The sequence below is a fragment of the Balaenoptera borealis genome (assembly GCF_965194805.1).
Source record: "Balaenoptera borealis genome assembly, chromosome: 20".
Taxonomy (NCBI): Eukaryota; Metazoa; Chordata; class Mammalia; order Artiodactyla; family Balaenopteridae; genus Balaenoptera; species Balaenoptera borealis.
The window spans coordinates 40,662,511-40,689,983 of record NC_138879.1 but is presented as its reverse complement, the minus strand read 5'-3'; the positions used below and the strand labels follow the sequence as shown (position 1 = coordinate 40,689,983).

The 27,473-nt window shown below is 39.5% G+C and overlaps 1 protein-coding gene across 1 annotated transcript in view; it reads right to left on the bottom strand.

The window, feature by feature from the left end:
- Positions 1-6,765: 6,765 nt before the first annotated feature.
- Positions 6,766-27,473, bottom strand: part of HEATR9 (HEAT repeat containing 9) — a 324,842-nt gene continuing 304,134 nt past the window's right edge. The window contains exon 16 of the mRNA XM_082374013.1: positions 6,766-6,925. The gene's annotated coding sequence lies outside the window, so the exon portion shown is untranslated. The remainder of the gene's footprint in view (positions 6,926-27,473) is intronic.

Sequence of the window (27,473 nt, the reverse complement as noted above, 5' to 3'; positions counted from 1 at the left end):
TTAAATTATTTTTATTGACAGAGGCCCCACAAAAAAATTATTTGCCCAGGTAGAATTCACCAGTGAAGCCATCTGGTCCAGGGATTTTCTTTTTCAGAAGGTTTTTGGTTACTGATTCAATCTTCTTACTAGTTATAGGTTGATTCAGGTTTTCCATTTCTTCCTAATTCACTCTTGGTAGGTGTGTTTCTAGGAATTTGTCCATTTCCTCTCGGTTATCCAATTTGCTAGTGTACATTTGTTCATAGTACTCTCTTATAATCCCTTTTATTTCTGTAAAATTGGTATTAATGTCCGTTCTTTCATTTTTTATTTTAGTTATTTGAGGGGTTTTCTTTTCTTCATCAATATAGGTAAAGGTTTGTCAATTTTGTTGATTAAAAAAACTCAGTTTGGGCTTCCCTGGTGGCACATTGGTTAAGAATCCACCTGCCAATTCAGGGGACACGGGTTTGAGCCCCGGTCCTGGAAGATCCCACATGCCACGGAGCAACTAAGCCCGTGTGCCACAACTACTGAGCCTGTGCTCTAGAGCCCGCGAGCCACAACTACTGAAGCCCACATGCCTAGAGGCCGTGCTCCGCACAATGAGAAGCCTGCACACCGCAACGAAGCGTAGCTCCTGCTCGCCACAACTAGAGAAAGCCCACGTACAGCAACAAAGATCCAACACAGCCAAAAAATAAATAAATTTTTTTTAAAAGCTTTAAAGAAAAAAACCTGTTTCATTGTTTTTTTTTCCTATTGTTTTTCTATTCTCTATTTCATTTCTTCTGCTCTCATCTTTATTATCTCCTTCCTTTTGCTAACACTGAGTTTTGTTTGTTCTTCTTTTTCTAGTTTAAGGTATAAAATTATGCTGTTGATTTGAGATCTTTTTTCTTTTTTAATGTAGGCATTTACCACTATAAACTATAGTACTGCCTTTGCTGCATTCCTTAAGTTTTATTATGTTGTGTATTTATTTTCATTTGTCTCAAGATATTTTTCAATTTCCCTTGTGATTTCTTCTTTAACCCATTTATTGTTCAAAAATGTGCTATTTAATTTCTACATATTTGTAATTTTTCTAGTTTTCCTTCTGTTCTTGATTTCTAGTTTAATTACACTGTGATCAGAAAAGATAGTTTGTATAATTTTGATCTTTAGAATTTGCTGACACTTGTTTTGTGACCTAACATGTGGTCTATCCCAGAGAATGTTCCATGTGCACTCAAGAAGAATATATATTCTGCTATCTTTGGGTGGAGTGTTTTGCATATGTCTGTTAGATCCAATTCGTTTACAGTGTTGTTCAAATCTTCTAATTCCTTATTGATCTTCTGTCTGATTGTTCTATCCATTATTTAAAGTGGGATATTTAAGACTCCAACTATTAATGTACAGCTGTCTATTTCTTTCTAGTATTCTATCAATGTTTGCTTCATATATATTTAGAAGCTCTGATGTTTGGTGCATACATGTTTATAATTGTTACATCTTTTTGGTTAATTGATTCTTTTATCATTATATGATGTCCTTCTTTCTCTCTTATAACTGTTTTTGACTTAAAGTCCATTTAGCTGATATTAGCGTAACCACCTCTGCTCTCTTTTGGTTACTATTTGCATGGAACAACTTTTTCCATCTTTCACTTTCAACTTATGTGTGTCCTTAGATCTAAAGTGAGTCTTTTGTAAACAGCATATAGATGGATCCTAGTTTTAAAAAATCTGTTCTGTTCATCTATGTCTTTTGATCGGATAGGGTAATCTATTTACATTGAAAGTAATTACTGATAGAGAAAGACTTATAATCGCCATTTTGTTGTATGCTTTCTGCATGTGTTATAGTCTTTTGTCCCTAATTTCCTCTTTTTTTTTAAGAATATACTGTGGCTTTATTATTTTATTGAAGCATTGAATGAAATCCTTTAACTTACATTCATCCAGTTATCCTTCTGCTTTTTTTTGCAATTTTCTCTCTTTCTTTCTTTCTTTCTTTCTTTCTTTCTTTCTCTCTAATTGAAGTATAGTTGATTTACAATGCTGTGTTACTTTCAGGTGAACAGTAAAGTGATTCAGATATATATATAAATCTATTCTTTTTTCATTATGGGTTATTACAAGACATTGAATATAGTTTCCTGTGCTATACAGTAGGCCTTTGTTGGTTATCTATTTTATATATATGTTATGTGTGTATATGTATGTATACGTTAATCCTAAACTCCTAATTTATTGCTCTCCCTGCCTTTCCCCTTTGGTAACCATAAATTTGTCTTCTATGTCTGTGAGTCTATTGCTGCTTTGTAAATAAGTTCATTTGTATCATTTTTAAATATTCCACATATAAGTGATATCATATGATATTTATCTTTATCTGTCTGACTTACTTCACTTAGTATGATAATCTCTAGTTCCATCCATGCTGCTGCAAATGGCATTACTTCATTCCTTTTTATGGCCGAGTAATATTCTATATATATATATATATATATATATATATATATATATATATATATACACCACATCTTTATCCATTCACCTGTTGATGGACATTTAGGTTGCTTCCATGTCTTGGCTATTGTAAATAGTGTTGCTATGAACACTAGGGTGCATGTATCTTTTTGAATTACAGTTTTCTCTGGATATATGCCCAGGAGTGGGATTGCTGGATCATATGGTAACACTATTCTTTGTTTTTTCTGATGTATCTGTGGGGAGGAAGGTGATCTCCGCGTCTTACTCTTCTGCCATCTTCTCCTGGTCCTCATTCTTTGTTTTTTAAGGAACCTCCATACTGTTCTCCATAGTTGCTGCACCAATTTACATTCCCAGTAACAGTGTATGAGGGTTCCTTTTTCTCCACACCCTCTCCAGCATTTGATGGCCAATCTGACCAGTGTGAGGTGATACCTCATTGTGGTTTTGATTTGCATTTCTCTAATAATTAGTGATGTTGAGCATCTTTTCATATACCTGTTGGCCATCTGTATGTCTTCTTTGGAGAAATGTCTATTTAGGTCTCCTGCCCAGTTTTCTGATGGGGTTGTTTTTTTGATATTGAGTTGTATAAGCTGTTTGTATACTTTGGGAGTTAATCCCTTGTCAGTTGCATTGTTTGCAAATATTTTCTCCCATTCTGTGGGTTGTACAATGAATTCATCATTAAACTATCATACAGAGCATTTTCACTGCCCTAAAAATCCTCTGTGCTCCAGCTAGTCTTCTCTCTGCAGCCCTAAATCCCCAACAACCACTGATCTTTTTACTGTCTTCTTGGTATTGCCATTCCCAGAAAGTCATATAGTTGGAATCATACAGTGTATAGCCTTTTCAAATTGGCTTCATTCACTTAGTAATATGCATTTAAGGTTCCTCTGTGTCTTTTCATGCCTTGATAGCTCACTTATTTTTAACACTGAATAATGTTCCACTGCCTGAATACACCACAGTTTATTTATTCATTCACCTACTGAAGGATATCTTGGTTGTTTCCCAGTTTGGACACTTATGAATAGAGCTGCTAAAACATCCATGCGCAGGTTTTTGTGAAGATATAAAATTTCAATTCCTTTGGATAAATACCAAAGATCAAAATTGCTGGATTGTATGGTAAGAGTATGTTTAGTTTTGTAAGAAATTGCCAAACTGTCTTCCAAAGTAGCCGTGCCATTTTACATTCCGATCAGCAATGAATAAGAATTCCTGTTACTTCACATCCTTCCAACATTTGGTGTTGTCGGTGTTCTGGAATTTAGCCATTCTAATAGATGTGGGGTGGAATCTTGTTTTTTTTTTAAAGATTGATTGATTGATTGCTATGTTGGGTCTTCGTTTCTGTGCTAGGGCCCCCTCCAGTTGCAGCAAGCTGGGGCCACCCTTCATCGCGGTGCGCAGGCCCCCCACCACCGCAGCCTCTCTAGTTGCGGAGCACAGGCCCCAGACGCGCAGGCTCAGCAGCCGTGGCACACGGGCCCAGCCGCTCCGCGGCATGCGGGATCCTCCCAGACCAGGGCTCGAACCCACATCCCCCGCACTAGCAGGCAGACTCTCAACCACTGCGCCACCAGGGAAGCCCAATCTTGTTGTTTTAATTTGCATTTCCCTGATGACATATGGTGTGGATCATCTTTTCATATGCTTATTTGCCACCTGTATATCTTCTTTGGTGAATGCTTGTTAAGATTTTTTAGCTCGTTTAAAAATAGAGTTGTTTGTTTTCTTATTGTTGAGTTTTAAGTGTTCTTTGCATATTTTGGATAAAAAAACGTTATCAGCTATGTCTTTTGCAAATGTCTTTCTTTTTATCTCTTTCTCCTAGTCTATGCCTCATTCTCTTGACATTGTCTTTTCATAGCAGAAGTTTTTAATTTTAATGAAGTCCAGTTTATCAATTCTTTATTTCATAGACCATGCCCTTGGTGTTGTACCTAAAAAGTCATTGCTATACCCAAGGTCACTGAGGTTTTCTCCTACATTATTTTCTAGGAGTTTTATTGTTTTGAAGTTTACATTTATGTCTGTGATCCATTTTGAGTTAATGTTTGTGAAACGTGTAAGGTCTGTGTCTAGATTCTTTTTTTTTTTTTTGGCTGCGTTGGGTCTTCATTGCTGCACGCGGGCTTTCTCTAATTGCGGTGAGCAAGGGCTACTCTTTGTTGTGGTGCACAGGCTTCTCATTGTGGTGGCTTCTCTTGTTGCAGAGCACGGGCTCTAGGTGCACGGGCTTCAGTAGTTGCAGCACACAGGCCCTAGAGCACGAGGGCTTCAGTAGTTGTGGCACGTGGGCTCAGTAGTTGCCTCACGCAGGCTCAGTAGTTGTGGCTTGCAGGCTCTGGAGTGCAGGCTCAGTAGTTGTGGTGCACGGGCTTAGTTGCTCTGCGGCATGTGGGATCTTCCTGGACCAGGGATGGAACCCGTGTCCCCTGCATTGGCAGGTGGATTCTTAACCACTGTGCCACCACAGAAGTCCTGTGTCTAGATTCCTTTTTTTAAAAAAATTTTCCATGTGGATGCCCAGTAGTTCCAGCACCATTGGTTGAAAAGACTATTTTGCTCCATTGTATTGCCTTTGCTCATTTGTCAAAGATCAGCTGACATATTTATGAGGGTCTATTTCTGGGTTCTCTATTCTGTTCCACTGATCTATTTCTATTCTTTCATCAGTACCATGCTGGCTTAATCACTGTAGCTTCATTGAAGTTAAAGTACTTTCTTGAGGTTGGGGAGTGTCAGTCCTCCAACTTTGTTCTTCTCCTTCAATATTGTGTTGGCTATTTGAGGTTTTGGCTTGTTTTGTTTTCCTCTCCATATAAACTATGGAATCAATTTGTTGATGTCTACAAAATAACTTGCTGGGATTTTGATTGGGATTGCATTGAATCTTGTAGATCAAGTTGGGAAGAACTGACATCTTGACAATATTAAGCCTATTCACAAATATGGAATATCTCTCCATTTATTTAGCTCTACTTTGATTTCTTTCATCAGTGTTGTGGTTTTCCTTGTATATATCTTTCACTTTTTTTTTAGATTTATACCTAAATATTTCATTTTGGGTGGTGCTATTGTAAATGGTACTGTTTTTAATGTCAAATTCCACTTGTTCATTGCTGGTATGCAGGACAATGATTGGCTTTTGTATATTAACCTTGTATCCTGAAACCTTGCTAAAATTGTTTATAGTTCCAGTAGTTTTTGTTTTTGTTTTATTATTGATTCTTTTAATTTTCTACATAGATGATTATGTCATCTGTGAACAAATTCAGTTTTATTTCTTCCTTCCCAATCTGTATACTTTTATTCTCTTTTCTTGTATTATTTTAGCAAGGACATCCAATACACTGTTGAAAAGAAGTAGTGAGAGGAGATAGATTTACCTCAACTTAATCTTAGTGGGAAAGGTTCAAGTTTCTCACCATTAAGTATGATGTTAGCTATAGGTTTTTTGTAAATGTTCTTTATCGAGTTGAGGAAGTTCCTCTCTATTCCTAGTTTGCAGAGAGTTTTTATCATAAATGGGTCTTGGAATTTGGTAAATGTTTTTCCTGCATCTATTGATATGATCATGTGATTCGTCTTTGTTAGCCTATTGATGTAATGGATTACACTGATCAGTTTTCAAATGTTGAACCAGCCTTGCACACCTGGCATTAATCCCACTTAGTCATGGTATGTATAATTATTTTTGTACATTGTTGGATTCAACTTTCTAATATTTTGTTGAGGATTTTTGCATCTATGTTCATGAGAGATATTCATCTGTAGTCTTCTTGTAATGTTGTTTTCTGGTTTTAGCATTAGGGTAATACTGGCTTCAGAGACTGAATTAGGAAATATTCCCCCTGCTTCTATCCTCTGAAAGAGATTGTAGAAAATTGGTATAATTTCTTCCTTAATGTCTGGTAGAATTCACCAATGAACCCATCTAGGCCTGGTGCTTTCTCTTTTGGAAGGTTTCTTATTGTTGATTCAATTTATTTAATAGATATAGGCCTATTTAGATTGCCTATTTCTTTTCATGTGAATTTTGACACATTGTGTCTTTCAAGGAATTGGTCCATTTCATCTACGTTATTAAATTTGTGGGCACAGATTTGTTTACAATATTACTTGATTATTCTTTTAATATCCATGGGACCTATAGCAATGTCCCCTCTTTCATTTCTCATATTAGTAATTTGTAGCCTTTCTCTTTTCTTCTTAGCCTGGCTACAGGCTTATCAATTATACCAATCTTTTCAAAGAACCAGCTTTTGGTTTTGCTGCTTTTCTCTATTGATTTCCTGCTTTCAATTTCACTGATTTCAGTTCTAATTCTTATTATTTCTTTTCTTCTGCTTACTTTGGATATAATCTGCTTTTTTTCTAGTTTCCTTCCATGGGAACTTAGACTATTGATTTTAGATACTTCTTCTTATTTAATATATACATTCAATGCTCTACATTTCTCTCTAAGCATTATTTTTGCTGCATCCCACAAATTTTGATAAGTTGTATTTTCATTTAGTTCAAAATAATTTTTAATTCTCTTGAGATTTCTTCTTTGACTCATGTGTAGCTTTGAAGTATATTCTTTAAATTCTATGTATTTGGGGATTTCCTAGTTATCTTCATTTATTTCTAGTTTAATTCCATTGTAATCTGAGCAGACATTGTATGATTTCTCTTCTTTTATATTTGTTAAGGTGTGCTTTATGGCCCAGAATATGGTCTATCTCAATGAATTTTCTTTTTTTTTTTTTGGCTGCTCCACTCAGCATGCGGGATCCTAGTTCCACAACCAGGGATCAACCCATGCCCTCTGTAGTGAAAATGTGGAGTCTTAACCACTGGTCTGCCAGGGAAGTCCCTATCTTGGTGAATTTAATTGATTTTTGTAGTGACATGTTTTAGTCCCCTTCTCATTTCCTTTCGTGTATATTCTATAGATTTTTGTGTGTGTTTACCAAAGAAATTACATATAACATTTTAAAATTATGACAATGTTCTTAAATTAATACCAATTTAACTTCAATCACATAGAAAAACTCTACTTCTTTATAACTCGTCCCTCCCTCAGTTTATGTTATTGATGTCACAAATTGTATCTTTATATACTAAGTACTATTAACTTAGATTTATAATTTTTATGCATTTTTCTTTCAAATCCTGTAGAAAATAAAAATAGTTACAAACCAAAATTACAATAATACTTTTGTGGCATTTGTTCACGTATTTTCCTTTACCGATGACTGTTTTTAGAGTTACTGTCTATTGTTCTTTCATTTCAACTTGAAGAATTCCCTTCAGCATTTCCTTTATGGCAGGTCTACTGGAAATAAATTCCCTCAGCTTTTGTTTGGGGAATATCTTAATTCCTCCTTTATTTTTGAAAGACAGTTTTGCCAGATATAGAATTTTCAGTTGACAGTCTTTTTTTCTTTTAACACTTTAAATATATATCATCCCACTGCCTTCTAGCTTCCAAGGTTTCTGCTGAGAAACTGGCTGTTAATCTTATTGAAGATCACTTGTGACATAATGAATTGCTTCTCTCTTGCTGCTTTCAAGATTCACTTTGCCTCTGGCTTCTGACAGTTTGATTATAACATGTCTTGGTGTGGATCTCTTTGGGTTTATCCTACTTGGGAGTTTATTGAGCTTCTTGATCTGTAGATTCACATATTTCATCAAATTTAGGAAGTTTTCAGTCATTATTTCTTCTAATAATCTCTCTTCTCCTTATGGACTCCTGTAATGTGTATATTTGTCGGCCTGATAGTATCCCACAAATCCCCAAGTCTTTGTTTGCTTTTCCTCCTTCTTTTTTTCCTGCTCTTCAACCTGGAAAATTTCAATTGTCCTGTCTTAAAGTTCACTGATTTTTTTTCTTATGCCTTTTCAAATCTGCTGTTGAATTCCTCTATGTATTTTTTTAATTCAGTTACTGTAATTCTCAGCTCCAGAATTTGTCTTCTTTTTATAATTTCTATTATTTTTGTTGATATTCTTATTTTGTTCATATATTGTTTTCCTGATTTATTTAGTTCTTTGTCCATTTTTTCCTTTAGCTCTTTGAGCATACTGAAAACAGTTGTTTTAAAGCCTTCATCTAGTATGTCTAACATCTGGGTTTCCTCAGGGAAAAGTTCTGCCATTTGGCTTTCTTATTTTGCATAGGCCATGTTTTCCTGTTTCTTTGTATGCCTTGCAAATTTTTGTTGAAAATCGGGCATCTGAAAAAATAGCTACCTCTCCCAGTCTTTGCAGACTGGCTCTGTGCCAGGGCAGTCCTTCACTGATTAGCTGAGCATGGTCTGAGCATAGTGAATCAGCCTCACGTGAAAGCTTAAGGTCTTCTCAGGTCTTTTCTGATCATAAGTCTTGCCTTGAGCTTTATCCAATTTCTCCATAGACACAGTTGCTTTTGAATGCCTTCATTTCCCCAAAATCTCACCCCAGCTCCTCCTCCAGGCTTTAGATAGTTATTCTATGTCTTCAACTGTAATCTTTTGTCCCATGTATCTGCACGTCTATAATCTCCTTGAAGATTTCACGAGCAGTGGCTGTCACTTTTCCCCACCTTAAGTCTGAATTAGGTGATAGAGAGACCAATCCCTCAGGCAGCATTAGGCAGGTTAGAACACTGCAAATAAGGCCAGTTCTGGCACCTTCATTTCAAGGGAGTGAAGTGGGAACTGAGTTGCTACCCCCTCCAGAACAAGACCTTGCCACACCAGGGAGAAGTTGAGCCAAGGGCAAGCAAAAACGTCATGAAATTTCCTACAGTTTTAGGGACTTCCCTGGTAGTCCAGTGGCTAAGACTCCATGCTCCCGGTGCAGGGGGCCTGGGTTCGATCCTTGGTCAGGAAATTAGATCCCACATGCTGCAACTAAAGATCCTGCATGCCACAACTAAAGTTCCCACATGCTGCAACGAAGACTGAAGATCCCACGTGCTGCAACTAAGATCTGGTGCAGCCAAATAAGTAAATAAATAAATATTTTAAAAATTTTCCTACAGTTTTAAATGTCGTGTTTTCTTTTTCTTTTTTTTTTTAAACATCATTATTGAAGTATAATTGCTTTACAATGGTGTCTTAGTTTCTGCTTTATAACAAAGTGAATCAGTTATACATATACATATATTCCCATATCTCTTCCCTCTTGCATCTCCCTCCCTCCCTCCCTCCCTATCCCACCCCTCTAGGTGGTCCCAAAGCACCGAGCTGATCTCCCTGTGCTATGTGGCTGCTTCCCACTAGCTATCTAGTTTACATTTGGTAGTGTATATATGTCCATGACACTCTCTCGCCCTGTCACATCTCACCCCTCCCCCTCCCCCATCCTCAAGTCCATTCTCTAGTAGGTCTGTGTCTTTATTCCCGTCTTGCCACTAGGTTCTTCATGACCTTTTTTTTTTTCCCCTTAGATTCCATATATATGTGTTAGCATACTGTATTTTTCTCTTTCTGACTTACTTCACTCTGTATGACAGACTCTAACTCCATCCGCCTCATTACAAATACCTCCATTTCATTTCTTTTTATGGCTGAGTAATATTCCATTGTATATATGTGCCACATCTTCTTTATCCACTCATCCGATGATGGACACTTAGGTTGCTTCCATGTCCTGGCTATTGTAAATAGAGCTGCAATGAACATTGTGGTACATGACTCTTTTTGAATTATGGTTTTCTCAGGGTATATGCCCAGTAGTGGGATTGCTGGGTCGTATGGTAGTTCTATTTTTAGTTTTTTAAGGAACCTCCATACTGTTCTCCATAGTGGCTGTATCAATTTACATTCCCACCAACAGTGCAAGAGGGTTCCCTTTTCTCCACACCCTCTCCAGCATTTATTGTTTCTAGATTTTTTGATGATGGCCATTCTGACCGGTGTGAGATGATACCTCATTGTAGTTTTGATTTTCATTTCTCTAATGATTAATGATGTTGAGCATTCTTTCATGTGTCTGTTGGCCATCTGTATATCTTCTTTGGAGAAATGTCTATTTAGGTCTTCTGCCCATTTTTGGATTGGGTTGTTTGTTTTTTGTTATTGAGCTGCATGAGCTGCTTGTAAATCTTGGAGATTAATCCTTTGTCAGTTGCTTCATTTGCAAATATTTTCTCCCATTCTGAGGGTTGTCTTTTGGTCTTGTTTATGGTTTCCTTTGCTGTGCAAAGGCTTTTAAGTTTCATTAGGTCCCATTTGTTCATTTGTGTTTTTATTTCCATTTCTCTAGGAGCTGGGTCAAAAAGGATCTTGCTGTGATTTATGTCATAGAGTGTTCTGCCTATGTTTTCCTCTAAGAGTTTGATAGTGTCTGGCCTTACACTTAGGTTTTTAATCCATTTTGAGTTTATTTTTGTGTATGGTGTCAGGGAGTGTTCTAATTTCACACTTTTACATGTACCTGTCCAGTTTTCCCAGCACCACTTATTGAAGAGGCTGTCTTTTCTCCACTGTATATGCTTGCCTCCTTTATCAAAGATAAGGTGACCATATGTGTGTGGGTTTATCTCTGGGCTTTCTATCCTGTTCCATTGATCTATATTTCTGTTTTTGTGCCAGTACCAAACTGTCTTGATTACTGTAGCTTTGTAATATAGTCTGAAGTCAGGGAGCCTGATTCCTCCAGCTCCATTTTTCGTTCTCAAGGTTGCTTTGGCTATTCGGGGTCTTTTGTGTTTCCATACAAATTGTGAAATTTTTTGTTCTAGTTCTGTGAAAAATGCCAGTGGTAGTTTGATAGGGATTGCATTGAATCTGTAGATTGCTTTGGGTAGTAGAGTCATTTTCACAATGTTGATTCTTCCAATCCAAGAACATGGTATATCTCTCCATCTATTTGTATCATCTTTAATTTCTTTCATCAGTGTCCTATAATTTTCTGCATACAGGTCTTTTGTCTCCTTAGGTAGGTTTATTCCTAGATATTTTATTCTTTTTGTTGCAATGGTAAATGGGAGTGTTTTCTTAATTTCACTTTCAGATTTTTCATCATTAGTATATAGGAATGCCAGAGATTTCTGTGCATTAATTTTGTATCCTGCTACTTTACCAAATTCATTGATTAGCTCTAGTAGTTTTCTGGTAGCATCTTTAGGATTCTCTATGTATAGTATCTTGTCATCTGCAAACAGTGACAGCTTTACTTCTTCTTTTCCGATTTGGATTCCTTTTATTTCTTTGTCTTCTCTGATTGCTGTGGCTAACACTTCCAAAACTATGTTGAATAATAGTGGTGAGAGTGGGCAACCTTGTCTTGTTCCTGATCTTAGTGGAAATGGTTTCAGTTTTTCACCATTGAGGACAACGTTGGCTGTGGGTTTGTCATATGTGGCCTTTATTATGTTGAGGAAAGTTCCCTCTATGCCTACTTTCTGCAGGGCTTTTATCATAAATGGGTGTTGAATTTTGTCGAACTTTTGCAGCTTTCTCTGCGTCTATTGAGATGATCATATGGTTTTTCTCCTTCAGTTTGTTAATATGATATATCACGTTGATTGATTTGCGTATATTGAAGAATCCTTGCATTCCTGGAATAAACCCTCGTGTTTTCTTGATATATCCACTTGGTGGCCTTAGACCGCTTACAATTGGTTCATCCAGTTTCTGGTTGTTTTTTATGTTTTCATGGGGAGATGAAGGGTGGGAGCTTCCTTATCCACCATTTTGCTGACATCACTCCCGTTATCATTTCTTAATACTGAATTTGACTTGCAATATTTTGTTTAAGATTTTGTATTTATGATCATGAATGAGACTGTCACAAAATTGTCCTTTCTCATATTACTGTTGACAGATATTGGTGTCAAGGTTATAGTAGCTTCATAATATGAGTTGGAGATGTAAGCTGTTTTTCTATTCTTTTAACATTTTACTCAACATGATACGTTTTTTTTAATGGAAGACTTTGTCTGGTCCCTACTGAACTTGACAGTTTTGAATCTTGCTTTTCCATGTAATAATATGTTATATATAATCATGTTTGTAAAATAATGATTAGTTATTTTTAAAAACGTGACTAACTGCTTTATAATTTCATATATAGTATTAACATACTATTGTTTACTTATTCCCCTACAGCTGGGAATTGAAGTTGCTTTTAATGGTTCAATAAATTGTACTAGGATCTTGGATCAGTTATACTGAGGCTTGGGTAGGCTAATTACATCTCCTAATTTGCATTGAGTCCAGGAGTCACCTGACAGAGTACTTCAATTCTGTATACAAATATGATTCAAACATATGTAAAGACTTTTTAGGATGGGGAATGGAGACCAGAGCAAGCAGACAGAAAAGAAGCAATTTGTTTTCTGTAGTAGGAATGGAGCCGTATAGGGGAAAAATCATTTTAAGTCAAGGAAGAGTCTAGATCTGTGGAAATAAAGGTTGAAGCTAAAACATGAGGTTATACTTGGTCTTAGGTACGTAAATAAGTGAAAATTCTATAACTCTATGTAAGGATATAAAGTATATACAGACACAGAGAGGTTTGTAAAAGTCGAATTACTAGATCCAGTGATGAAATATTTAAAGATCTAGATAAATATTGTCAAATGGTTTCCTGAAGAATTGTATCAGATTTTTTTTTTTTTTTTTAGTGAAACAAGTAAGGTGTTTATTAGGAGGAAAAAGCACATGTGAATAGGCACACAAGGGCAGACTCAGAGAGAGAGAGAGAGAGGGGAAGAGAGAGGAAGAGAGTTGCCCAGATTTTTCCCTAGCAACTTTATCCTAGGGAGGATTACAGGGCTCTGCCCTGTACCTTTTGGAGGGAGAAGGTTATGGTTCTAAGTCTACTGGAAGGCGGTACTATTTCCCCAGGGTTGTCCAAAACTCAAGAGCTGAGCCAGAAGGAAGCTGCCTTTCTAAGAGATGAGGACCTAGTCATTCATTCAAATAGGCTTCCTGGGCCTGGGTCCCTAGAAGAAAGCTTTCGAACATGACCCTGAAGGAAGAAACATTTCCCCAAAAGAGAAACTAACAGAGTAAGTCTCCACTCCTGATAGGTAAACAACAATAAAGCCAGGTGAGCACAGTCATTTAAGTATTTAAAACTTAATAAAAGTCTTAATGTTGCATAAATAGATAACCAACAAGGACCTACTGTATAGCACAGGGAACTCTGCTCAGTATTCTATAATAACCTAAATGGGAAAAGAATTTGAAAAAGAATAGATACATGTATATGTATAAGTGAATCACTTTGCTGTACACCTGAAACTAACACAACATTGTTGATCAACTACACTCCAATATAAAATAAAAATTAAAAAATAAAATAATTAAATTAAATTAATAGAAGAAAAAGAAAAAAAGCAGAGGGAGATATGTATGCCTGCCATCCTATGCTTTCTCCATAGTATTATAGCACAGCTAATGTTCTTTAGACCCAGTTTCTTCATATTTCTTAGACATGAGGGCTGCCTCAAACATAGGTCCATGTTTCCTGTTGACCTGACGGAAGACTCTCCACCTCTATCCCACGGGTGCAGGAGAATCAGTTCCACTTATGCCCAGGAACACAGTCCCAGTGCTACTATCTTCTGGTCATACAAGCCCTGCCAAGAAGTCCCTGCTTCCCATTCTTCTTGTAGCTTCTGTATCTAGAATCCTCTCACCTTTCCTCCCGCCTTAACACCCTCTGCATGAGGCCCTACCACTGGTGAACCCTTCTGGTTCACCCACAGTATGCACGTCTCACCCCCAAAGTGCTTAAGGAGGATGCCTTCCCGTACTGCGGGGCAACCTGGAACCCACGGGAGCTGGAGCTGAGCCACCTTATAGAGGAAGGACGCAGAGCCTGTGGGTTAGCATGAGATCCTGGCCACACCAGTCCAACACTGTCACTACGTAGAACTTTCTGTGGTGCAAAACCACTGCCTTTAGGCATACATCTGGAACACAATCCTTAAAAAATATGTTGGGGACTGGAGCCTACCAAATCCCTAGGGCCTAAAAATCATTGACCTCACCTGGAACCTTGGATCTAGGTTTACAGGTTAGTTGCTTTTTTTTTTTTTTTTAATATATATGTATATATATATATATATATATATATTTTTTTTTTTTTTTTTTTTTTTTTTTGGCTGTGTTGGGTCTTCGCCTCTGCGCGAGGGCTTTCTCCAGTTGCGGCAAGCGGGGGCCACTCTTCATCGCGGTGCGCGGGCCTCTCACTATCGTGGCCTCTCCCGTTGCGGAGCACAGGCTCCAGACGCGCAGGCTCAGTAGTTGTGGCTCACGGGCCCAGTCGCTCCGCGGCACGTGGGATCCTCCCAGACCAGGGCTCGAACCCGTGTCCCCTGCATTGGCAGGCAGACCCTCAACCACTGCGCCACCAGGGAAGCCCCAGGTTAGTTGCTTTTGAAATCGTTTATACTTTTGACTGTGGGGAAAATTCTTTCTGACCTGGACTGGGGATTTAGCCTGTGCTGTTAGCTATTTTTAATGGGAAAGGTGAAGGCATTCACATCTCCTTAGTTATGCCAGAATGCAGGTTGGTGGGAACTGCACAGAAAGGTAGGACAGGAACTACCTTCTGAGGAATAAAAACCGTGGTTCATTCTTTGCCCTCCTCCTTTAGCACTGCGTATTTAGTTTCAAAGGGCGTGGTTCTTATCTCCGCCCATCCCCGCCCCCTTTTAGGTTATAAACTTCGGCAGGACACTAACAGCGCTTGGTTTCTCCTTCTGGATTTAGAAGACAGTTCGTCAGTGCCTGGTCAGCCACATTTTTACCAACAGAACCTGTTCCCTAACTCCCCTTATTTCAGGACCCCAGGCGTGCAGCGCACCCCCAAGGAGCTGCACTTGCCTGACCTGTCCCTACAGCACCGTGCCCTTCCTCCCTTCCTAGTCCATGCCAAACTCCAACTTCCTCTCCCCAGGCTCTTTAAGGCGCTTCCCAGCCCACACAGGGGATGACGTCCTGCCCTGACCTCAAGTTCCCAAGTGTCCTGATCGCAAGTCCTTAACAGTGTAGTTTATTTGGTAGATGCTGCTACTGAGACAGGCATCACAGGGCCAAGATTCCCAGACCGGAGATAACAGCCGAGGGCCTCCCCGGGAGCGGGGTGGACGGGGCTGTGTTGGCTGCACCCCACCTCGTCAAAGAGCCAGCAGACTAGACTTAAAAGGGATAAGAAGCTGAGATTCCGATATTTGGCAACGGAGAGGGGACAAACTTACCCAGGAGCGCTCCTCTGGATTCGCAGGACTCTTAGGGGAGCTAGAACTCCCCCGTTTGCGGGGAGAGCTGGTGCACTCGAGTTAAGGCGGAGCGTTCAGCCAATGGTGACGCCGCCCCGCCCCCAAAACTTGCCGCGCGAAGCGACTGGACTTTAAAGCGTGAGTGTCTCAGAGTGGTGCCGGCAGATTTCTCCTTTCGTATTTGGTTATCTGTATTTTCTATATTCTGCACGGTAAGACCAAAAGAACGAAGTGCATTTAAAGAAAACAAAGAAAGAAAGAAGTGGGCGGAGCCCGCCTTCCGGTCCCCGTCCGCGCGCTCTACACCAGGTAAGCGGACCCAGGTCCGGGTCCTTTGGCGCACTGGCTTCCCGAGCGGCGGGTGGCCCTTAGAGGGGCAGCCAATCAACTTTTCAGACAGTGCCCCCGCGCGCTGTGAGCTCCCTCGAGCTTTCGCGCGACTGGCGTCTTCTTTGGCCCCTCACAACTGAAGAAGGATCAGGGCTTCTGGCGGGGTGATCCTACTCGGGACTTTCCAGCTCTACTCGCATTCCTCGAGCCGTACTACTCTCCCGTGGACTAAAAGCGCAGTAGCCTCTGGGGACCGGGCGAGAGCTGTTAGTGCACCGAAAGGACGAAAGGGGAGAAGAGCGGTCTGCTCCGCGGGAGGCGGATTCGGACACACAACCCCTCGTGGTATAAGGAGCACCTTGGGGACATCTGGGATAATGAGTCCAGAGCTGGCTCCAATGGCTTCTCTCAGGATATAAAGCTTTCCTGACACTTTACTTTTCTTGGGCCCCCTTTTTTATGGTAATTATGGTAATGGATATTTCCGCAGCTCAACAGGTCTAAAACCTGTCTTCAGAACCCACAGACTTTGAAACGCACAGAAACCTTGTTTTAAAACAGAGAGAAAGAGAAGGCGGAGGGGGAGAGAAGGAGGGAGGGATGCCTAAGGAACCCTGAGCTACTGAAGTCTTCTACCATCAACCGCAGACCTGTGAGTGACAGAACCTTCAGAGGATTCCAACCCCAACCTTCAAGCCAGTTGAAAATGAATGGAACAGAGACCAGACTTCCCCACTGTCCCCTGTCCGTATTCTGGGCTCACAGGATCCGTGAGTATGGTTATATATATATATATATTTTTTTTTAATTATTTATTTATTTATATTTATTTATTTTTGGCTGTGTTGGGTCTTCGTTTCTGTGCGAGGGCTTCCTCTAGTTGCGGCGAGCGGGGACCACTCTTCATCGCAGTGCACGGGCCTCTCACTGTCGCGGCCTCTCTTGTTGCGGAGCACGGGCTCCAGACGCGCAGGCTCAGCAGCTGTGGCTCACGGGCCTAGTCGCTCCGCGGCATGTGGGATCTTCCCAGACCAGGGCTCGAACCCGTGTCCCCTGCATTGGCAGGCAGACTCTCAACCACTGCGCCACCAGGGAAGCCCGTTATATATTTTTTTAATCTTTTTTTTTTTTTTTTTTTAATTTTTGGCCGCGCAGCGCGGCCTGTGGGATCTTAGTTCCCCGACTGGGGATCCAGTCGGCTCCCTCTGCAGTGGAGGTGCGGAGTCTTGACCACTGGACCGCCAGGGAAGTCCCCAAGTATGGTTACTTTATGCGACTGAGTTTTGGGATAACTTGTTATGCACCTATAGTAACTGGAACAATATTATGTGTATTCTTCTTGGGGCTCTTTTTCTCGTTTTCTAAGGACTTTCCAACGTTTGATATTTTCAGACGCTTATTTATTTATTTTTCTGATCATTGTAGTTGTTACTTTTTTTTTTGGTTGTATGTGCTGCAAATATCTGTAGATCAGTTTGGAGACAGTGACATCTTTATGAGATTACAATTTCTGATACATGGACATAATATATCCTATACTTAATTACATTTTCTTCAATGTCTCACAATAAAGTTATATACAATTTTCCGTAAGGGTCTTGCACATCTTTTGTGTCAATTATATCTCAATAAAACTGGAAGAAAAAATAAATTCCTGATTTAAACCACCTTGGTCATGATGCATTATCATTTTTAAATATTGTTGGATTTGGTTTGCTAAAATTTTGTTTAGAATTTTTTTCATCTAGACATTGAATGGTGATGATCTGCAACTTTCGTCTCATATTTTACTTATCCAATTGGTTATTGAGATTATACTAGCCAATGTTCATAGCAGCACTATTTACAATAGCCAAGATATGGACGCAACCTAAGTGTCCATCAACAGATGAACACAAATGAATGGATAAAGAAGATGTGGTGTATATATATAATGGAATACTACTCAGCCATTTTAAAAAAGGGATGAAATAATGCCATTTGTAGCAACGTGGATGGACCTAGAGATTATCATATTATGTGAAGTAAGTCAAAGACAAAAATCATATGATATCACTTATATGTGGAATCGAAAATAAATGATACAAATGAACTTATTTACAAAAGAGAAACAGGCTCACAGACATAGAAAACAATGTTATGGTTACCAAAGGGGAAAGGGGTGGGAGAGGGATAAATTAAGAGTTTGGGATTAATTATACATTACTATATATAAACTAGATAAACAACAAGGACCTACTGTATAAGCACAGGGAACTATATTCAATACCTATAATAGAAAAGAATCTGAAAAAGAATATATATATGTATATGTGTATATATATTTGTATATATAATATAACTGAATCAATTTGCTGTACTCCAGAAACTAACACAACATTGTAAACCAACTATACTTCAATTTAAAAAAAAAAGTAAATCCAGGAAATTGCTAGAAGAAATATGCAAAATAAAGGGATTAAAAAAGAGTATGCTAACGTCATAAAATTAGTTAGGCAGTGTTTCCTCTTTTTCTGTTTTTGTGGGGAGTTTGTGTAATATGGAAACTCTCTTCCTTAAACTTGTGTCTTAGAATTTGCTGTGATAGTGTTACTATGTTTTTCTGGACCTTACCAATGTATACATGTCATTAAACTTTTGTTTGATGTTCTCCTGTGTAAAAAAACGAAAAACTTGTGATAATTGAGGGAAAGTATTTTATTAATAATTCATTATGTATAATGGTTATAGAATTTCTACTTTTATCGATGAGGGAACATATGTATATGTATAAGTGATTCACTTTGTTATAAAGCAGAAACTAACACACCATTGTAAAGCAATTATACTCCAATAAAGATGTTAAAAAATAAAATAAAATAAAATAAAATTCCCAAACATATGAAGGTTTTTATAGTTAGTATTTAACTACTAATTTCTAATTTATTTGCATTGTGGAGCCAAAGAGTGTAGTTGGTATAATATCACTCCTTTGAACTCTCTTGAATAATTACTTTTTAATAGGAAAAATCCTAAATATTATGTTTTAAGAAGTAAAAACACCCCCATAAGATATTTATTAATTATAAATGGGAAAAGTAGTAAATTTACAGTGGAGAAACTGGCAGACATCACCTTATCCAAGTGATCAAAGTTAGTATCATCAGTAATGGGATAAATCAATATCGTGGGTCTTCCGATATAATGCACTGAGAAGGACAAAAAACACTTCTATAACCTTTGCATAACCTGAATTGAGAGACATCCTCCACAATAACAGGCCTAAACTCTTCAACAGTGGCAAGGTCATCAAAGGCGAAGACTGGGGAACTGTTCCAGACTAAAGGAGACTAAGAAACATGAAAACTAGGGACTTCCCTGGTGGTCCACAGGTAAAGAATCCGCTTTCCAGTGCAGAGAACTAGGGTTTGATCCCTGGTCGGAGAACTAAGATCCCACATGCTTCAGGGCAACTAAGCCCGTGCGCCACAACGAAGAGCGTGTGCACTGCAACGAAGATCCCATGTGTCACAACTAAGACCTGACACAGCCATAAATAAATAAATTAATTAATTAATTAATTAATTAAAAGAATGGCTATTAAAAAAAAAAAGAAACATGAAAACTAAATGTAATGTGTGATCCTAGATTGAATCCTAGACCAGAATTTTTTTTCTTTTGCCATAAAGACATTTATGGCACAATTGCTAAAAGTCAAATAAGGTCTGAAGATCAGAGTATTATATCAGTGTTAATTTCCTGATTTTGATTATTGTGCTGTTAATGTCCTTATTTTTAGGAAACACCCCTGAAGTACTGGCGGTAAAGGAGTATCATGTCTGCAACTTACTCTCAAATGTTTCAGCGGAAAAAATGGCAGTAGAAGGAGGCATGGAGACAAGGAGGAAAAAAGCCATCAGGATAATCTGTGGTCAAAGGACTCTGGACACAGTGATATCGAACATCTAATTTTAAATATTTGCCTTTCACCGTAAGCAAACCTTTACTATGTTTTGCTAAAATTAGGGCCTGATGTTTCCTGTAATTTGGGAGATGAAGGAAGAGCTTCTTTTTCTTCTTGGGATACAGAGGAGCATGGAGGGGGCAGAGCTTGGAAGAGCTGTCATGTCAATCAAGGAGGCAACCGGCAGAGGTCTTGGAACAGCAGTCCAGAGCAAAAAGTGAGAGGAGAGCACCAGAAGAGATCTGTGGTGCATGGAAGCATTTCTGGCACCCTCAGAAATCTTAATGCAGGGAAACTAGGTAAAAGACCAAACTTTCTGTATTTACACATAATGAGAGCTGACAATATCAGATGGGCATCAAAAATCTCAGTGACACGGATAGCTGGAGAACCTAGGGACATTCAGATTGCAAATGGATAGCTCTTCTCTGCTAAAAAGTAAAAGAAATTGAACAAAACACTTTGACCCTCCCTCCCTTCCCTTGTATTGAATATAGAGGAAAGAAAAAGAGTAAGAACAGGTACTGTAGAATTTTTGGTTATATAGATTCTCCAGTGTATAAAGGCAACTGCATCCTGGTCTTTAAAACTACATGAAATACATTGTATATGTGATTGATGCCATGAACAGCAGAATAGATCAGAAGTACATTTGGGGAAAGAGATCATTGCAGCTTTATACATAAGAGAATAAAAGGAGGTTGTAGGAAGGTGGGGTGTGGTAGACATGGGGGATGCACCACCCAGATCTCCCTTCAAGGGAGGTTTCCTGCCCAGATTTGGAGAAGGCAGTCGGCAGACCAGCCTCTAAATGTCAGCTCCTTCAAGGCCTGCCTCAGCTGCAATGAGCTGCATTGCTTGGGGTCACAAACCACTCCCAGACTCACAATCTACAACTGACAACTGGAAAATGAGTTATGGACAATATAAAGTCTCAACCATTCAGCTCAATGCAGGACAACTCTGTTGGGCAAAATTCACTGCACAGCAACCTGCCAGGTTGGCTAAGGTTTGTTGAGGGCTGCATCCCAGTTCAACTTCTTTCTCTGCCCAATTCTGCTTCCTCCCATTCTATTCAGGGTGTTGCTCTGTCATAAACATCTTGCACCTGAAACTGCAGCTCAGCATCTGCTTCTGGAGAACTCAACCTGCAACATGATGTGAGAGGATATAGCAGACTCTGTAGACCTAAGAAAGATACGTAGTGTGGCAGACATAAGTTGATATATGAACAAAGGTATTTCACTACCTAGGTTGAGTAAGAGGGAGAAAGAGAGGCCCATGGTTTAGCATGAAAGGAGATGAGGGTAAAGTTGGCATGTGTTTGGATGTTGGTTTTGATGCTTTTGCAGAAACCTCAAATTGACAATGGCTTAAAGAAATTAGAAGTGTATTTCTCATAAAGAAGTAAAAAATGATGTGTTATTCCTCTGAGAAGTCAACAAAGTCCAAGACCCCTTCCATTTTGTTGCTCTGCCTCACTTGACATGCTTCACATGTTAATCAGTATAGGCCAGGTCATGGTGCAGGAGCAAACCATCCCCAAATCTCAGTGGCTTACAACAAACATTTTGTTTCTCACTTACACTGCATGTCTGTTGGGGGTTCACCTTGGCTCTGCTCCACATCCTTCTCATGTGGGGATCCAGGCTGCCAGAAGAACCCTATCTGAGACATCACCAGTCTTGTGGCAGAAGAAGACAAGAGCAAGGGGAAACTACATGATGGTCTTAGAGCTTTTGCTCAGAGTAGCACACATCACTTCTCATACTTAATTGGCCAAAGCAAATCAAACGGCCAAGTTTGATTTCAATGGGGCAGTAAGTGTAATCCTAACCCAAGGCGGGACAGACTATTTTGGAAAAGACTACAATACATCACAAATATTTGCTTACAAAGATTCACTTCTCTTCCTTTCATATTCAAGATATACCTCCATCCCTAAAGGAAACAACTCAAAAATTCCATCCCGGTGGGATGTCCCGATATTGTGATAGTCTTCATATTAGGTCTGGAGAGGACTCTTTTTGGAGATTTAAGTTATCTACCCTCCCCCGCCCCCAACACAACACATACACACTATGCAATGTGAAACAGTAAGTGGATAACCTCAGTAAATTCTCCCACTCAGACAGGGGAAGAATGGGAGGCACAGGATAGTCACTGATCCGTAAAAATTCTGAAATTCGTCTGGTCAGTCAGACATTGACTTGGACTTCTGACCTGGGGAGGAGAGTGTACTTTGATCAGTTTTGCTCCCAGTAAGTGGTTCCCCTGTCCATTACTCCCCAAGGTTCTTGGTTTCAACCTCAGAGAGTTCCTCCTTTTGCATCATCATCTTCTGCCACATTTAAAGAGGAAATTGGGAACCATTCTCTCCCTGGATGCTGAGCAGCTTCCTCAACATACCACCTGCCCCTAGAATGATGGGGGCCCAAGGTTTGTCTCAAGTCTCAGGAAGTCACAGTTTTTGGCTTGTTAGTCAATGACTCTCTGGCAACTTAACTTTCTCGAAAACATTTTTTGTTAGTGTTGTTTGAATCTGTTTGGTTCCAGTTAACTCCATGTGTCAATACCTAGAATTCTTTTTGAGATATACTTCTCTCTTTAGATTTAATTCCATGTACCTTGAACTTAGCAGGCTTCCATAGGAGACCCATGTATTCAGGCTCTTTTCTCTGAGCCATTTTGTCCACTGAAATAATTTATTCACTGCCAACTTAATTGATTCAGAGGTTTCACCCATGGGTTTAATAGCCACTTCATTAACTGCATCTTTGCCAACAGGCTGAGTTTGAATCTCACTTCTTTGTTGAATCTAAAAAACAAATGAACAAACAAAACAGAAACAGACTTGCAGATACAGAGAGCAAACTGGTGGTTGCCTGAGGGGAGAGAGGTTGGAGGATGGCAAAATAGGTCAAGGGGATTAAGAGGTACAAACTTCCATTTAAAGAATGAATAAGTCCTAGGGATGTAATGTACAGCATAGGGAATATAGTCAAGAATATTGTAATAACTTCATATGGTGATGATGGTAACTAGACTTATTGTAATAATCATTTCATAATGTATAAAAATATCAAATCACTACATTGTACACCTGAAGCTAATATACTTTGTATGCTAATTAAAACAATTAAATTAAATTAAAAAAATATTTTAAAGCATTACACCAGGAAATGGAAAAAAATTCTAGATAGTTTATGTAGATTTCCTTGCTTTCAAGGAGGTGGATCTTCAATCTCCATCCTTTGAGTGTGGGCTGCACTTACTGACATGAAGAGAGGGGAAAAGTAACTTTACAGTGGAGAAACCTAGCAAGCACTACCTCAGTCAGGTGACCAAAGTTAACATCATCAGTGATAAGTCACATTGAGAGCCTGTGTGCTTGATATGATGTGATGAGAATGACTCTTAGCCCCTGTGGTCTTCCTCTCAAAAACCCATCCAAAAAAAAAAACAAAAAAAAAACCCCATAACTCCAGCCCAATTATGAGAAAAACATCAGACAAACCCACATTGAGGGGCATTGTACAAAATGCCTGACTAGTACTCATCAAAACTGTCAAGGTCACCAAAAACAAAGTCTGAGAACTGTCACAGACCAAAGGAAGCTAAGGAGACATGACTACTGAATGTAATGTGGTATCTTGGATGAGATCCTGGAACAACAAAAAAAGGACATTAGGGAAAAACTAAGAAACCCAAATAAAGTGTGGAGTTTAATTAACAGTAGTGTCCTTTTTTAAGAAAAAATTTATTTATTTATTTATTTTTTTAAATTCATTTTTGGCTGCGTTGGGTCTTTGTTGCGGTGCGCGGGCTTCTCATTACGGTGGCTTCTCTTGTTGCGGAGCATGGGCTCTAGGCGCACGGGCTTCAGTCGTTGCAGCATGAGGGCTCAGTAGTTGCGGCATGTGGGCTCAGTAGTTGTGGCTCGCAGGCTGTAGAGTGCAGGCTCAGTAGTTGTGGCGCACAGGCTTAGTTGCTCCATGGCATGTGGGGTCTTCCTGGAGCAGGGATTGAACCCGTGTCCCCTGCATTGGCAGGCGGATTCTTAACCACTGCGCCACCAGGGAAGTCCCAACAGTAGTGTCCTAAGGTTGGTTCCTTAGCTGTGACAAATGAACCATAGATAAGATGCTAACAAAACGAGAAAGTGAGTGAGGGGTATACGGAAGCTTTCTGTACCTACTTTGTAACTTTCCTGTAAGTCTAAAACAAAATTTAAATTTAAAAATTAAAAAACATTTTGTTTTATTTTTACAATGGCTGGGTAGATTTTCAGATCTTAGTGAAGTTAGGTCCCAAATGGTTAGAGCCAGATTGCAGATAGGCAGGTACCCCAGCAAAACCCAACTGGAGGTTAATCTTGCTTAACCTTTTGCTGGCTCATATTTGACCCTATCATGGAGTCACTGGCCTCCGTGCTCCCTTTTCCCAAAATTTAATCATTTATTTTACAGCACCATTTTTTTTTTCTGTTTAATGAGACACAAACTCTCAAATTTTTACTTAAAACAGAAATGCAGCAGATATACAAGGTAAAGCTTTCCTCATTCATACGGAAGAAGAAGGCGGCATCAATAATCCTCTTCAGTCTAAAGAGAAACTCATGAGTATTTATATATTTTTAAAATATTATAGTTTTAAAATATTATTACTAGAGTGATAAATAAATCATTAAGTGACACAACCAGTCAGAATTAGACTTTTATTTTCATTTATTTTTTTCAGAGACATCAATGGTTAATGAATGGGGGAGCTTACATGTCTGAAGCAAGGTCCTGGAGAGACACCCCACTGTGGTGGCAGTCTTCGCTCCCGGAGGAGGGGTGGGGAGCTGGGGAGGGTGGGCAGAGGGAGATTGCCAGTTATAGAGGAATTGATGTTGGGTGGGCTCATTAGTTACCAAGGAAACCAGTAGAGGGGCAAGCCCCTCACTGCCCCTTTGATAAGAACAATTACTAGCTGGGGCTTGGGACAAGTATGCAGGAAGGTCAGTCATGTGAGTAGGGTGTAGGTGAAGCAGGCACTGGTTGGGCAGGGGATGTACAGAGAGCAAGAGAGCAGCCATCTTGAGTGGCCTGACCATATACTCCACCGCTACTTACCCTGCACGACCCTTACCATCTTGGTCCGCCCCTCTTCCATGATATCCCTGGGGTCAAGTGTATAGGGGGTGCTGCAACCAGATGCCACAAATACAATACAGGCAGGTCACCCCTGGTTTTCACAAACCCAGAGCCACCCCTATGGGGAGGGGAAGGCCCGGCTTTAAAAGAAACATTCTGGTTGGTGGCCTAGCCAGGAGTCAGCAGGCACAGTACAGATCTGTCACCCCATGTTATGTTGAGTGCCATTAGGGGTGGACCCATTAGGTCTTTCCAAACAAAAAACAATTAATCCCACTAGTTGGACTTGTGTGTTCAGAAGACAGCCTATTCCATTCCATACAGCATAGCCCAGAGGGGCTCATGGGCAGTCAATTGTACATTAACATATACTGACAGGGGTCCTTCGGATGTACTGGCATATGGGATGTCTTTTCCCCACTAGTCACAGTAGCCGGGTTGATTGTTCATGGAAGTCTAGAGGAGCATCTCACTGTAGACCCAGCAGTTAGACTTATTTCACAGTGAGGCCAGCATTGCTACTCAGTCCTCGAATAGATTTCCTCCACTCAGGCTAGGGATGAAGCGTAAGACATCTAACAGGCACGACACAGGGGAGATCATGACAGTTAAGCAAAAAACAAGCAGTAACTGCATTCAGAGATAATACCACACCCACCTGTGGTTTTTGTCCTGGTCTGCAATACAGTTCAGAAAACTTGAGTGTTCAGTAATACAAGAGCATGTCCAAAATCATGTATACAGTGGCCACCTAGTTTCACCTTGGTTGTCTGAACCACAGCGACTCCATTTTGACTTCCAAATGCATTCCCTTCCTCAATGGACAAAGCAGATGTACAACGCATGTCTGAAAGGCCAAAAACCACGCTGCTCTGGTCAGTAAACTTTAAGTTCAACCATGTATAAGCCTTCTGACTTCCCCATACCTCAGTATGTGCAGGTTTTTCCATCATTTCCCCTTTTGATTGCAAATCTTTCAATAGAAAGCATGGATGATCAAAATATCCATCCCTCAATGCTGGGGTGCTGACTCCTACCCCAGGTTCAGATCGTGTCCCTCGGTGCTAGTCCTCCTTTATATTCGCCTAGCCATTCACGTTGGGGGAAAACTAATCAGACCTCGTGAACAGGCTCAGAGGTACGTTAATCGGGCAACACTTTATAGGTCATATATTTTATCACTTATACCCAATTGTCACACAAGCATTATACATGTGCTTTTAGTAGCAGACTTAAAGCAAGCAGTGTCGCACTTCATGAGTAGTTATACTCTGACAATTTCACTAGATAATTTTCCTTCCATCCAGAACATCAGGGCAAAAGTATGGCTAATGCAATAACTTTTATAAATACAGACCTCAATTAACAGAACTAGAATTTAATATCCACTGAAACATAACGTTGTTCTCTCTAAAACTGCCCTCATCTCCAGCAAACACAGCCAATCAAAACTAATTTGTTTGCAAAATAAGTGTGGTCAGTTGACCACATAGCCTCCTCCAAACTGGCTGAGGGGGAACTCACGAGTCTCAGACTGAATTCCCAAAAGTCCTCTCAAAGCCAGCAAAGCATGCCAAAGGTCTGCTATCAGGCTCTGCCTTGGTGGATTTCTCTGTCTCCAAGATACTGAGATTCCTGCACATGCCAAGAGACACTCTTTCCCATTCACTTGGTAAGGCTGCTCCGAACCCAGAAGTCCCCAGTTTCTGGAGGGACCAGGCAGAGAGAGAAAAGAAAAAATGCTTGAATTTTACCCACAGGTGTAGTTTACCAAATTGCTATAAATCATAACCAACTTGAGGGGAAGGGCTTCCCCATATCTGCAAAACACAGATCAAAACCAGTAACATTCCAGACAAAACCCATAAACATTATAACCATACTCACCAGTTCACTCAGTAACCAATCTTTCTGTTAACTTTTTATGAAGCCATTATGTCTTCCATTAGGATTCTTTAAGTTCTTACCCAGTTCAGCAGTATGATCTGAAATTTATCAAAGACCTGTTATGGTCAAAAAGTCCTTCCTATGAATCTTCTTTTTTTTTTTTTAACATCTTTATTGGAGTATAATTGCTTTACAATGGTATGAATCTTCTTGAAGATGAAGCATTTTTGCCAAAACATTAGAGTACAACAATAACTGTCTACAAATGACAAAAGACTTAAAAGGCACAGTTAAACACCTGACCACAGTGTAATCAATAAAGAAACTTGGTTACAGGAATTATGACTGATTATAACCTTAACCCTTGAAAACCTTAATCTCTGGCAAAAACCAAGAAGCAAGTATTTGTGCACTTCCTGAATGGAAAACTTAATGCTTGAGTCTTCCTCTCCTAAGCAGGCAAAGGTAGATTAACTTAGAGTCGCCCA